This window comes from Euprymna scolopes, chromosome 2 (genome assembly GCF_053919585.1).
Source record: "Euprymna scolopes isolate OS-2025 chromosome 2, ASM5391958v1, whole genome shotgun sequence".
NCBI lineage: Eukaryota > Metazoa > Mollusca > Cephalopoda > Sepiida > Sepiolidae > Euprymna > Euprymna scolopes.
The window spans coordinates 136,941,460-136,956,882 of record NC_136483.1 but is presented as its reverse complement, the minus strand read 5'-3'; the positions used below and the strand labels follow the sequence as shown (position 1 = coordinate 136,956,882).

Here is a 15,423-nt window from a genome sequence, read left to right as displayed (position 1 = left end):
TGAATGAAATTACATATAAAATGCAGTTTCCGTAAAATATATGAGGGGAAATATTTTTTTAGTGCGTGTTACCCCCCCCCCCCCTTCATATTTATTTTTTCCAAATTCGATTAAAATATATTTAAATCTATCGAAATTTCTATTCATTATGAAACATAAGAGTTCAAATAAGTAAAAAATATTTATTTTTTAAAAAGTTTAAATACACGCATTGAACAAAAATTTACCTTGAAGTTGCAATTAAAAAAATGATATAAATTTATTATTATTATGTTTTTTATAATAGCGGTTTTCGAATTACTATATACTATAATTAGTTGAATTGCTAAGAAAGAGAAACTTAGTAAACATTAATTAATTTTTAAAAGATTAACACGATTAAAATTCCATTATTTCTAAATGTTCCGTTACAACATAGATTTTTAATTAATTGTGTTTAATTTTTTTTTTAAATATTAAGTTTTTACATAAATATGGCTCTTGTCAGCTATTTTATCGCCAGATTAAAACAGATTTGAAAATGTTATTGTACAAATATTAAGCATTTTGTAGGCTCCCCCACCTCATATTTTGTTCGTCTCTTTTTACCGAACAAAATATGGAAGCCCGTAGGTAATCAAAAGAACATTCAGTAAAACGGTATTTCATATACAAATGTTTATAATATTATTAATCGTTAAACTGTGTAAATCTTAAAACCTGACAAAATTATAACAAATATTAATTATTTAATTGCAGTTTGAAGAAGATAAAAAAAGGTTTTAAAAAATCATTAAGTCGGTTCTGCTTTTTCATAGTTCGTATAGTTAACACAAGTCTGACTTCATGGGAACATGCGCTCCGTTTTTCACATTGTTTTGGGGATACCTATAGATCATCGCAGTTAAGCAACGTTCAGCCTAGTCATTACTAAAATCGGTGACCATTTTTGAATTTCAGATGCTGTATGTGTTCTCTGTTTATCTCGGCATTTTTTTTCCAATCGTCTAGAACTTCTCCTTGCCACTAGACGCAAGCAGTGCTGATTTAGGAGATGTGATTAGTGATTGCGCAAACCTTGCCTCAACATTCCAAGTGCAGGGGGTATCCATTGTCTCTTGAGACTGAACGGGGGCATCGATGTTCATGTAAGTCGGCATGACAAAACTCTGTTTATGGGTTTGATTCTGTTATTGACATACATTCAGAAGAGACCAGGTGAAGGTTGCTAACATCGTTAAATGAAAGTGGTTCTTTGGAACTGACTAGATTCTAACTTAAAATACACACCTAGACTGTCAGCTTCTGTTGTTATCCATGTAAAAATATTCACTTCTAAAATATACGTTTTTTTTTTGGTGTGGGGGAGTTGGGGCTCAATATATTTTTTTTTTTTATAAATGGAAAAAAATCAATATAATGTGATTGTCTAAATTTTCAATATATATATATATATATATATATATATATATATATATATATATATATATATGCAATAAAACTCCTTTAATTTGGACTTCCTCTCATTTGGACTTCTCTAAACTTGAACTCTCTCGTCATTGAAATTGTATTAGCATATTTGATGCGAAGTTGCAGTAAAACTGTTTACATGGCTTAGTCAGATATTGCGCAGAAATGTTAATATTGGTACTATGTAATCAATGTATGTTAGCTATTGATAATTAATTTACACTAACTGTAATTTTTTTCCAGATTGCTATATTTAAAATAGTGTAAAACAACCCATCACAATGGCTTGCAACTCTAAAAGAAGACAAGTGACACTGACTTTACTCGAAAAACGCCAAATTATAGAAAAATTAGATACTGGAGTTGAAAATAGCGTTATATTGAGGTTTATAAGACTGGTAGAAGTACACTATTTTACATCAAAAAGAAAAAGGAGGAAATATTGAAGGCTGCTCCTTTCTCTCCAAATAAAAAAACATGTCAAAAGAAGGACTCTTCGCAGACCAAATCAAGTTGAATTCGATCGAATATTGCCTGGGTGATTTGTAGCAAAACGGAATGAAGGTGTAGCAATATCTGGGCCCATGTTAATTGCTAAAGCAAAATCTCTTAAGAAAGAGTTGAATATCGCAGAAGATATGAAATTCAGTGAAGGCTGGCTTAGGAGCTTTAAGAGTAAACATGGTATAAGACAATTAACAATGTCAGGCGAACAACTGTCTGCTGATACACACGCAACATCAAATTATTGTGACAAATTCAAGACAATAATTGCCGATTATGGTTTAACACCAGAGGATGTTTACAACGCTGATTAAAGTGGCGTACATTGGAAGTGCTTACCTAAAAAACATTAGCTAGATCCGAGGGTCAGAAAATAAAAGGATTCAAATTAAATAACGAAAGACTAACAGTGATGGTATGCGCTAATGCTTCTGAAACTCATAAACTTAAGCTTCTTCTCATCAGCAAATCAAAGTGTCCCCGAGCATTGAAAGGGGTTTCACCTTTGCCAGTATCCTATTATTCTTCACGAAATGGATAGATGAATCAACAGTTGTTTAAAGAATGTTTTTTGCAAGAATTTGTGCCAGTTGTCCAGAGGTGTTTTCTTGAATTAGGTAAACCTGATTCAAAGTGCTTGTTTCTGTTGGACAATTGTAGAGCACATCTTCCTGAGTTAAAACTAGTGTCATCTTACGGGAATATTTTTGTGTGCTACTTACCACCTAATGTGACTTCTCTCATCCAACCTATGGATAAAGGGATTATTTGGAACTTAAACTGTTTCTACAGAAATGATTTCATGATTAATATGATAAATAGTGCCGTGAGTATAAGCGATTTTCATCGCCATTTTACTAGGAAAGAATGGAATCAAGCTCAAGCAAGCACATTAACAAAAGCATGGGTTAAATTATGCCCAGCGCCAAAGGCTTCTGAACTGAAAGAATCAGAGAATACATCTGGTCTAGAAAAAATTCTTGAAACCTAACGGTTACCCACCAACCACACTGTTTTTAAATCACTTAATGCAAATGATGTTGAAATGTGGGCGCACAAGATGAGGAAACTACTGATCATTATTCTGAAGGCAGTAATGATGATGAAAATAGCGACAGCTCCCCTTCTCTTGCCCCTAATGTAAATAACCAAGAACACTCTGATGAAGCAATATAATGGGATGATGCAGAAAAGTCTATGGAGACGGTTATAAAATTCCTAGAAAAAAGTCCTTATTTTAGTGACAACTATGTTTTGCAAGCAATGTCACTCCGAAGAGATATAATCATAAAGAAGCTACAGAACCAAGACATTGTAGATTTTCAGATTTTCAGCGCCCGAGAGCTCAATCGATGAAAATAGAAACTGTAATGAGACTCATTCAATGAATAAATAAATAAAAATGTATTTTACATAGATGTATGATTTCTGTAGATGATAACTTAGGTAATAAATACCTAACAAGTAAGAGTAGATTTAATTTATTTTCAATTTTTTTGTTCCTGGTAATAATATTTAACAATTCTTACTTGCAATATATCGTAAACTCAACTTAATATATACTTGAAGTATCACATAGCAATGAATTTCATTTACTATTTTTTTTATTCTTAGAAAATTAAAGTTAACTGCAGCATATTTTTTATCACGAAACTTGAACAGCATCCTCTAATTTGAACGAAGCAGATATTCTAATTATAGGAGTTATACTATATATATATATATATATATATATATATATATATATATATATATATATATATATACTAGCAATTCAGCCCGGCTTTGCTTGGACCCTATTACTGTTCATAACTTCATGTGCATATGTATATTAAAAAGTTTGACTCATGTCCAGGTAACCTACATCTAAAATTACAAGTGTTTAGACCCAAAATTGGCGGAGGAGTTTGGTAGAGTCTGCAAAGGTCAACTCTCTCAACTTTGATCTCTTGGCAGACAATTCTTTTGCCTCCAAACCGATTAGAAAGCTTGCTGCATGTTTGAATACCCTTTATGTAAAATGTCAAACGTTTAGACCCAAAATTTGCTAAATAGTTAGCTAGAGACTGCAAAGGTAAAATCTTTTGAACTTTGACCCCTTGGCAGCCAAATTTGGTAGAGCTTTCAAAGGTCAAATTGTTGAACTTTGAACCTATTGACAGCCAAATTTCTGGTCGAAAACAAATCAAAAATATTTTCCCGAATCTCAATACGTCTTATGTCAAATCTGTAGAGTGAAAATTGACTGGGTAGTTTGGTAGGCAAATGTACACACACAGAACATACACACAGACAATTTCACTTTTATAGATACATAGATATATAGATATTGCATCTTCAAGTTAATTTCTATTGCGCTAAATCACATGCAAAAAAGGCTGAGAATTTACATAGATTCACATGGTGGTGTTGGGGATATGATATTTCATTCTGTACGACGAAGATCCTCTATCTAGTTCGTGATGTGATGAACATTTGCAGCCATTATAAACATGGCGCTCCTCGTGTCCCGTTTCTTTGGAAGCGATATCAACACTTTCTATCAGTCGCACGTGGGCGCCGAGGAACTTGCAGGCCTCGGGCGATAATCTTAATTTTCTTAATCAAGAATATGCCATTCTATTTTCTGGTTGTTATTGTTCTTGTTATTATTATTTTGAAAATGTGTTTTAATTATACACAACTTTTGTATTATTCTCCATCTTTGTTTCCCACTGCGGCATATAAATCGTGATTCAATTCTGAAACGGCAATATTAATTTGAATAATTATTGCGAGAGTTTGCGAATATTTAATATCGAATTAAAATGTTTTAAACAATGGAACACGAGGACGTAGGTGTTTATTTGTTTGTTTATGTGTAGAAAAAGGAGGCAGACACTTTTAACAATTAAAATTACAGACTTACAAGCCGCAGAGACAATGGATCTTCGCATGTAATGTTGGCTTAGCCGGGTGTCATGAAGCAAGGTTTCGTAATCTCGACCAAAAACCTCGTAAACCAACCAATGGCAAGAAAAAGTCCAAGAGAGCTATATTTATTCACCGACAGTGTTTCGTCGTACCACGATCATTATTCAGTATAGCTAGTCGCTTTAATGTATCCGCGCCGAGATTCGAAAATCAATGCCAAGTTCCTTCCAAAAATGATAAATGGCGTCTGGTGTTTTACGTTCGAGCTAAACTATTAGATAAACAAACGTGGGTGCGTGCAAACAACTTTAGAAGATATCCATTATTTCTCTTTATAGCTTAAAGGTAAAAATAAAGATGTATTCTTTTTTAAGTAGTAGGTATTTTAGTGGGGGGGTCACTTGCCACGTTGATGTAGAGGGGTTACTATTAGGGACATAAGTTGCAGGGATACTATGTAGGGATATATATATATTGATAGATATAGAAATATATATATACACAACTTGAGTACATATATATATATATATATATATATATATATATATATATATATATATATATGTGTGTGTGTGTATACATATATATATATACAACTTGAGTTCCTTCAGCTATAATCTTAACCGAAACTAAAATTATGAAACATTCTTGGTAAAATTATTTACAAAAAAAAATAAATTACTTGAGTGCCATCAGCTGTAATCGAAACCGAAACCAAAACTTATGAAAAATTCTTAGTAAAATTATTTATTACAAGAAATAGAAGGTCATAACAATTAAACGATAGTCACTCGGGTGTAAGCGTGACACAAACAATAAATAAATAACACACACGATATGTTATTAATATGTAGATAATAAAATAAATAAATACGTCCAACAAAAAAATAAGGGCCAACTCATTCATATATATATATATATATATATATATATATATATATATATATATATATATATATATATATATATATATATATATATATATATATGTGTGTGTGTGTGTGTGTGTGTGTGTGTGTGTAATTAAATACAATAGACGTTATTTATCTATTAAATATATTATTATTAAATGTTAAATAAAATAATTAACCAATGAGAAAAAAAAAACTTTAGAGATTGTTCAAAAACAGTTAGATTAATTTATCCCTGACGATGAATCCTGAAGGATTGGAAAGCACTAGGACTTATGATAAATATGGTGATTACATCAGCTAGTTTCCGCTAAAAGTAAAGACTGTTATTCGGAAGTAGGAAAGGATCGAAAACAGAATTAACAGACAAAAAACGCCTATTTTATATAATGAAATATACCATAGAGAAAACATGCTGCCTATATATATATATATATATATATATATATATATATATATATATATATATATATATATATATATATATATATAGTGTTTTATATTGCATGTCAGATCATTTCTCACTATCATCAACTGTCTTAGTAGACATAATAATATCTGACCATATTTAGTTATTGTCTTGCTCTATATTTATAATTGCAGCGCTCACTTTTCAAAACATGATTTCAAAGTGCAAAGCTCTTATATTAAACAAAAGAAGCCTTTAATAAACGCTAAACAAAACGACCTTTATGTCACTAACCGGAATACGATGAATGAATGAGAACTCTTGTATACTCCTGATTCAGACATTGAACGGTCGTTACCGATGTATAAAGGCGAAGTAAATTTAACGTCAGCTTTGATGACGTCACCTTAAAACGATCAAATTCGCCATGTTTGTTTATTGATATCCACATAAGCTAATGTAAAATTATTTACCTCCTCTTGCAAACAAAAGTAACAATGACTTTGTTTATTTCGAAATTATAGTGACTCCTTTTGAACCAGATTGATGTAATCTCCCCTGAATAATTAATATCAGGAAATCAAAATACCAATCGACATGGATAATATAAAATCGAATATCCTGATTTTTCTAGCTCGGACGTTTAAGAAAAAGACTCGTCTCAAGTCGCATGCGTATCTCTCTCTCTCTCTCTCTCTCTCTCTCTCTCTCTCTCTTTTCTTTTTTTACATGGGGTCATCACTTATCAAGGCCCGGACGCCACTCAGGATAAGGGTTATTGCTTGTACAGTAATCAATGAGATAGTATTGTAGTAATCATTAGTATTGGAGATTTGATAGAGTGTCTTACTTAAGGGGGCGGTTTGTCAGGAATTTGTTTATGTTGGACTTGAAGACATCCAAGTTGTAGTCAGGTGGGAAACAGGCAAACAGAAGACAGTTCTACAGTCGTGCACTTCTGAGAATGAAGCTTTGTTCATGGAATCTACGTTTGGATTTAGGCACAGATAAAGAATGGGGAAAATTATTGACAATAGTTTCAGCCAGACGGGTGTTTCTCGTGAAAGATTGGCGAGGGGGGGCGAGGGATTAGAGCTCAGACTAGCACATGCCATGGAAATAACGATAAAACAAAGACAGGCTCGCAACATCTCTTCTGTGGGAGAGAGGCTGCAGGGAGGAGAAAAGGGCATCCCCCACTAAACCACGAAGTCTATTTTGTACTCTGTCAAGGCAGGATAGGGTGTTTTTAGCAGCTCCTGCCCAGATGTGGCAGCAGTACTCCATCCTTGGACGTACTTGGTTTTTATACAGATAGAGAATTGCATCAGTAGTGAGATATCTTATGGAGCAGTAGAAGGATGCCACTATTTTCTCAGCATCCTTGGCAACAGACCTGATGTACGTGTTCCATTTCAGATCAGGAGTAAGGGTCAAACCCAGAAGATTGTCAAAACATGGAGCCTCCTCAAGACGAGAGCCATCCATTTCAATTGATGCCAGATGGGGTTCAGAGCGTTGATAATGTAAAGATAGAAGCTTGGTTTTGGATGCATTAAAAGTGACCAGCCACCTCTTCCCCCACTGTACCATGCGCCCAAGATCAGAGGAGAGAGAATCAGAGAGAAATTTGTCATTTACGGTCTTTGATGTGTTGCCATAGATGGTCGTGTCATCAGCATAGATGTCAACGAATGATTTAAGTATGTGTTTTGGGAGATCATTGGTGTAGCTCAGGAAGAGAGTTGGGCCCAGGATGGACCTCTGAGGGACTCCAGCATTTATACTGTGGGCCTCTGATTTCTGCCCATCAACCACTACTCTTATGAACCTGTCGGAGAGAAATGATCTATTCGGTCGTCTTAGCAGCATATGTATTTCAATTGTAATGGAATAATATCTTTAATAATTATGAGTGTAGTTTTCACACGTCTGTCGATGAGATATACGTTTGACTTTGGCAAACTGCGTTTATAAAAATAATAGTACATCTATTTTCTATTATATGAAAGGAACTTTGTGTATGTGTGCGTCTGTATGTGTCTGTGTTCGTTCCTTATCGACTCCAAAATGGCTGAACCGATTTTTATGAAATTTCACATGAACGTATTTTATATGCCTAGCAGTGTTCATAGGTAGGGGTTGTCTCGGAATGTTTACGATAAGCCTGGATAATCGGTAATCGAAAAAATCCGATAAAAGACGGAACAGGCGATTTGAACCAAAGTTAACACCTCTATCGAAAGTGCATTTGAGAAGTTTTATAACCACACAAGCCGAAATGCTCGACACATAAAATCAGCACTAGGCTTTTTCATATGACAGAGGCGCGTTCGAAGTGGTTGTTTCTGTTTAAACCACAATTGAATCATGATACTTGACTTCTACAATTAAAAGTTCAGTTTAAGTCATTATCACTACACAAGCAGTAAGAAATGCTATTGAAAAATTAAGCGTGACAGATAAAAAAAAAATCCATTTGAAACTTAGACTAACAAACCAAAGAAAATTATATTTCATAATTTAACGTGGTGGAACAAAAAAATAGTGTGTACAGAAAATTTTATTTCGGTTATGCTTGAAAAATCTACGAAAATTGTATTTCAAAACTTAAGCGTAGTAGATAAAAGAAAATCCTATTTTTAAACTTAAGCACGAAGCATAAAAAAATGGTTTTTAAACTTAAGTGTGATTGATAAAAAGAACTCTGTTCATAACATAAGTGTAAGGAACTAAAGAAAATATTACTTTAAACTAAATGCATGTGCAATGGTTTTTATATCTACGGGATATGTGATATACTGCAGCTCTGAAGTAATTATGGTTTCTGATTTAAAGGTTTTTGAACTGAGTCAGTTCTTAAATAGAACCTATTAAGTGTTGTGCAGTGATCAGGCTTTTGTATTTGAAAAGACGCAGGAGATTTGTGATGAAATTAAAGAAACGCATGACAATGATACCCTATAAACACTGGTATTGTGAATTCCAACTTGCCGGTAAATCTGTAAAAACAACTTCCAGTGCTGATGTGGCGCCTGTCAATCAAGTTGAAACTGTCATTTTAAAGATTACCCTTTGTATAAGCACAAGGTATCCGCCAGGCGGGTTCGCAGGTTTTTGACACATTTCTAGAAGCGAGAATGTGTCGAGTGCTCGAGAGTGAATTTGAAAATGTGCTAAAAATATGGGTTAAAGTTTAAAAAAAAACTGATTATGCAGGATAAAACTTGAGTCTATCACTGTCGGGAGTACCAGGCGTTGCCCGGGTATGGAGAGTTTTTATGGTAAGTGTATTGATCAACGGAATCAAACAAACATGTTTCAAACAAAAAAGCATTAGCCAACCCATAAGAAAAATATAAATAGCAGTGAGTACCCGTGTGAGCGCAAAAAAGTAGTAGGCAGGCAGGCAGGCAGACAGGCAGGCTCGAACATGTAACGCTAAGAGGAAAAAGAAATGAAAAAAAAAGTAAACGGTTTAGTCGCCGCGCTGACTGTGACATACAACGTCGCTACCGTTCAAATTAAGCTTAGTCATTGCAAGGAATATGATGACTTTGCAAAAATGTCGACGAAAAATAAACTTACCCCTGCTTGTAAAAAACAGCCCAGTTGACGGCGAAACAATTAAAACCAAAGCCCAGTCAATGCAGTGGAAGAACTTGGAATCAACACCTTCAAAGAAGGCAAGTGTACGGCCCTCAATTTATTAAGACTCATGGCACTATTGTATAGCGGTAATAATAGATATCCTGACAAAGAGTCGCACAATTACGGAAGTTTATAATATTTCACTTCTGAGGAAATCAAAAGAAGCTACCAGAATCAAGAGATGGTGCAAAATTAGCAAACATATCCTCCTCCTGCAAAAACCAAAAACCAAAAACAAACAAAAAACAAAACAAATCAAAACAAACAAAAAAACAAACAAAAAAAATCCTCCATTTCACAACGTACATGTCTCTAGATTAGAAACACGGACGTGTGACTATTAAATCCGCCTCCAAATCACCTACTCTACAAATCTTGCAACCCTCTGACCTTCACCACTTCTCGGCCATGACGTTGTTTTTGAAAGGAAAGCGTTTCCTAGATGATATAGCCTTGATTTCCGAAGTCACATTCTGATTGGGAGATTAAGCCTGGGTGTCCTACAAAAACAACCCCTAGAGTTGCATTAAACGAGGGGAGATATGTGTAACTTTGGGTGGTTCCTATGTAAAGAAATACAAATAACTGTGCCAAGTATCCTCGCTCTACTCCTATGTCACTAAGTAGGTCACGAGCATTACGAACACTCCCTGTAGAGATGTATGTTTAGCATCAACCTTTATTTCATGCATATATTATTTTAATGCACTTTTGCAAACGGGCAAGCGGGAGAATATATGCATTTTACGGAGACATCACATGAACTTAATAAACTATTTCTTCTATTATATAAATCAAACCTGTCTGTTTAAGTGCATGTATGTATGTATGTATGTATGTATGTATGTATGTATGTATGCCTAAAACTTTCGACAGAGGCGACGGATTTTCACGAGATCGGTATCGATTTTAAAGCTCGACCCTTCGGACGACAAATATCGAAAAATTAGCTAAAACATTAACGCCTTCACCCTCAACTGGACACTTTTCTACAAGGAGGGGTCGCTTTTTTTCGCCGATATTTTCGAAAGTTATTCCTTCTTTTCGATTGACTAGCTTTAATTTAAACCTTCGCCACTTCCAGTTTGGCGAAACGGCAAAGACGTCACTTTTTTTATCACGTTCTTTTCTTCCTTCCCGGTAGTCGTTCGATTCTAGCTGCCTGCCTGCAACACTTTTTTTTTTGCTCAACACCCACCTCCAAACACCCTGGCAACGCCGAGCATCCCGGCTAGTTATTTATATTTCATAAGTGTACAGTGAGTTATCGTTCACACACACGGGCCGGTATAGAGCCAAGCATCCACAAACGCATTATACTAAGCACACACGCAACAAAACACAGAAAACTCACTTCCTCATCAGCAATTACACACAAACAATCGCATACATACATATACATGTGTGTGGTTGTAATATATATATGTAAGTGGTTGTCGAACAAATTAAAATTTTAAAATTCCGATGTTACATTCTTTTGCTTTTTTGTTTTTGTTATTTTTCGTAAACAACATAAAAAAAAAAAAACAATGGTAAAACTTCCCATGTCCCTTTCCAGCCGGTGTTATCTACTAAGATGAAGTTTCCGTTTGTCGTTATCTGAAGGCCACGTCCGATACATGCTTTCGTTTGAACCAATCCACGTCTCAGAAATGGCGATGGCTTCGTCAGTGCCACTCCAGCCATCATTCGGAAAAGTTTAATCTGAAGGATGCAGAATTTCGGACATTTTTTTTTAATCCTCTGACAAATAAATGTGATCGAAAGATTAGTAAGCAACGGACATGAACACACACAAGAGCGTCTATCTATCTATCTATCTATCTATCTATCTATCTATCTATCTATCTATCTATCGCTCTTTCTCTGTTTACACACACACACACACACACACACATATATATATATATATCTATATATATATATATACACACACACACCCCTCCCTCCATATATATATATATATATATATATATATATATATATATATATATATATATATATATATATAGCCGGACTGATGAGCTGTGAAACAGCGAAACAGTACTGTATGTGGAATACTATAATGCTCCCTATCTTAGGTTGAGCATATTGGGAAGTGATATACAAACTGCCATTATCGTATTAAGCGATGCTCTTTGTGTAAACAAATCGAGCGGAAGCATTTGGACGATGTCAAAACATTGTTAATTCATTACCAACACAGCAGCAGCCGTATAGCGTAATGGTGAGAAGCCTTGACTGTCATTTGGGCGGTCGGGGTTCAATCCTGGCTTGAGGCAGCTGCCGCTCTAGCCGCACTGATGAGCTGTTGACCAGTGAAACAGTACTGTATGTGAATGAGTATATATATATATATATATTTATATATATCTGTAGAAATATATATATATATATATATATATATATATCTGTAGAAATATATGTATATATGTACAAATATATTTATTATATATACCAATCATTATTTAAGAAGGTCCATGTAATTACAGAGTAATATAGTAAATAAATGATAAAAAAACTATATTCCAAAATTCATGATGTTGACCATCTTATAATTTATTCCTTTAATTCAGTTGACATTTACAATTCTTGACAATATCTGTGTTGTAGCGCAAAGAGCAGAATAGATTCACTGATTGATAGAATAATTAAGTGATTGTTTTTGCGCTACGAAACATGGTGTCAAGAACTTTAAAGGTCAACTGAATTAAAGGAATAAATTATAAGATGGTCAACATCATAAATCATGAACTGACTTTCTAACTCGTTTTATGATTACATTAGCACGTGTAACTTATTTTATTGCTGTTCCCGAATTGATATTCATCTGACACACTCTTTTTCGTTATTTTCTCTTTCAGCTTCTCTTTCTAACCCCATAATATTTTCCCTTTCTTTTCTTTTCTTCTTAACAAACAACCGCCTTTTTTTTTAACTCATATTAACTTTAATTTCTTTGTCTATAGTCCTTAATCGTTAACTATAATTCCTAACTATATATAATCTGTATTTCTCTTCCACCCTTCTTCCTCTCTTCTCCTTTCCTTTTTCCCTCCCCCTCCTCCCCCTCTCCTCTCTATCCAGCACTTCATATCTTGGCTTTAGATACTCATTTGTAATTTTTAAGAATCTTTTTTTTTGGGACTTGAATTATCTGAGGAGATCGGCAGGATGATATTAGTGTCCTGTCAATTGGTAATGATTTAAGAAAAAAAAATCCCCCAAAACCGAGGTTTAAATAATAAAAAAAAAACATCTTTAGCTCTACTAAATATTAAGCACTTTTTCCCTGTTTTTTCTTACCAAGTATAACTTCTAATATATATATATATATATATATATATATATATATATATATATATATATATATATATATATATATATATATATATATATATACATATAACTAAGAGACAGTCTACTAACGTTTATGCAATGATCACAATTTCCTGTCGTTCGAAAACTATAGATTGTTTAATATCCGCGTCCGAATTGAACGTATATTAGTTCATAGTTCCCTTCATTCTCGTGGCGATTGTTAGGTCCAGATGTAGGCCTGGGTTGGTGATGAGAAGACCTTGCTTTGACCAGTTACCAGACGTAGCAGACAAAAACCGACAAAAGACCAAACCAATAAGGTTAGAGCAAGCACAGCTGCAGGAGTTATCGAAAAGATGTTTCAGTGCGCCACCATCTGTTTATCAGAAATGCAAACCAGATTTTTGTCAGGGTTTACTCCCTTAGCCATTATCTTTGTAAGGCATCCAAAAGTCATCCACAATGTAGTAAAACTATTTACTGATGGTTGGTGGTTGTTTAATGAGAATCATGATCATCATCATGAGCCAAATGAGTATATAATGAGGCACTATAATAATGCAATATAATGATGCAATATAATAATACAATATAATGATGCAATATAATAATGCAATATAATAACATAAATAACAAAAAACATAAACAATCCATGGTGAATATTTGTATCCTTGCACACACGCACGTATGCACACACGCACAAATACACACATACGCAAATGCGCGAGCGTGTGGGGACACATTCAGAATGTTGTTTTCGTATGAAAAAAATCCATAAACAATGTATCAGATGTTTTCAACGATCAATTAAGTGTCTTACATGCAAAACTGCTCGAGAATTTGCTTCTGAATTAGTATACGACGATTTTCAACAACTTGAGAGAGATTAAAACGACAAAAATATGATATGTGGATTCCTCACAAATCGATTTTCGACAATCATAAAAAAACAGTCATAAAGTGACATTTTCCCTTAATTTACGCAACAAGAACGACCCGTTTCTTTACCGGATTGTGACTTGCGATGAAAAGTGGGTTCTTTACAATAACATGCGACGTTCAGCTCAGTGGTTAGACGCCGACGGAACTCCCCGACACTTCCCGACGCTAGAGTTACAACAAAAGGATATCATGCTGACTGTTTAGTGGTCTACGATTGGTACCACTGATTACAATTTTTGAATGCAAGCGAAACCATTACGGTGAAGAATTACTGCCAATAAATAGATGAAATGCAAACTTCGACAACAACACCAAACATTAGTCAACAGAAAAGGCCAAATTCTTCTCCACGACAATGCCTGATCGCACGTTGCTAAGTCAACCATGTAGAAGTTAAACGAATTGGGCTACGAAACAAGGCCTCATCCGTCGTATTCTCTAAACCTCTCACTGACTACAACTTTTTCAAGCCTCTCGAAACTTTCTGCGTGAGAACCCATGTGAAACTTTATATTTAGCCGGGGAAAATCGGTGCAAAAGTGTGAAGATTAAAGAAATGGAATTTGCCAGATGAAGATCGAACGACGCCAATACGAATATGCATGCGTAATGTAATAGCTATTGGTTAATGTTTCCTTTTTTGGCCTTGCAGCAAACATGCCTTCAGAGCTCAGACATAAACGTCAACGTGAAAAGTAAATCGTAAGGTAAACGTTTTGGTTTCAATTCTCGATGGTGGCGCACGAGTCATATTTTTAAAACTTTTTAAATCCTCCCTATATATTGGGTCCAATATAATAATAAATACGAAATTTGCATTAATCAAAATATCATATTTAAGCGTATTTTACGACCGGGGAATGCCGGATGCTCTGCTAGTATATATATATATATATATATATATATATATATATATATATGTATGTGTGTGTGTGTGTGTGTGTGTGTAAAATGTACAATGTAAAAATAATGATTTTATATTGTAAAACGGTTACTTTCAGAATCGATTATTGAAGAAAATTGATTAAATTCCAGTTAATAATATTAACTCTTAAAGTGTTCTGTAAAAAGAAAATGCAATAGATATCTAAAATTACGTATCACAATTATATCTACAGTAATTTGGCAATTTCTACATTATTTCGACAATGTTTGTATTAGCTTTCTGAAGTTTTTTCCAAAAGATTTTTGATATGCATCCGGGTTTTTAATCTGCACTGATTTTTTTTTTTACTCTTTAAATATGTGATCTATTAATTCTATATGACCATTGATGAATCTAAAAACAAAAAATGCCTTATTCTGTTTACTCATGATTATTTT

At 34.1% G+C, this 15,423-nt stretch overlaps 1 long non-coding RNA gene across 2 annotated transcripts in view; it reads right to left on the bottom strand.

Annotated features, from left to right (window-relative positions):
• Positions 1 to 10,048, bottom strand: part of LOC145241583 (uncharacterized) — a 56,496-nt gene extending 46,448 nt beyond the window's left edge. For both annotated transcript variants that reach the window (XR_013862588.1, XR_013862587.1), the window contains exon 1: positions 9,775 to 10,048. This is a non-coding gene — a long non-coding RNA (uncharacterized LOC145241583). The remainder of the gene's footprint in view (positions 1 to 9,774) is intronic.
• Positions 10,049 to 15,423: the final 5,375 nt, after the last annotated feature.